Genomic DNA, 400 nt, shown 5'->3' with positions numbered 1-400 from the left:
ACCACTATATACACCATATCACCTGTACCACTATATACACCATATCACCTGTACCACTATATCACCTGTACCACTATATACACCATATCACCTGTACCACTATATACACCATATCACCTGTACCACTATATACACCATATCACCTGTACCACTATATACACCATATCACCTGTACCACTATATACACCATATCACCTGTACCACTATATACACCATATCACCTGTACCCCTATATCACCTGTACCACTATATACACCATATCACCTGTACCACTATATACACCATATCACCTGTACCACTATATAGATTATATCACCTGTACCAATATATACACCATATCACCTGTACCACTATATACACCATATCACCTGTACCACTATATAGATCATATCACCTGTAC

Source organism: Oncorhynchus nerka, linkage group LG9a, assembly GCF_034236695.1.
Source record: "Oncorhynchus nerka isolate Pitt River linkage group LG9a, Oner_Uvic_2.0, whole genome shotgun sequence".
In the NCBI taxonomy this organism is placed as follows: domain Eukaryota; kingdom Metazoa; phylum Chordata; class Actinopteri; order Salmoniformes; family Salmonidae; genus Oncorhynchus; species Oncorhynchus nerka.
Note: the sequence above shows the minus strand (reverse complement) of the source record.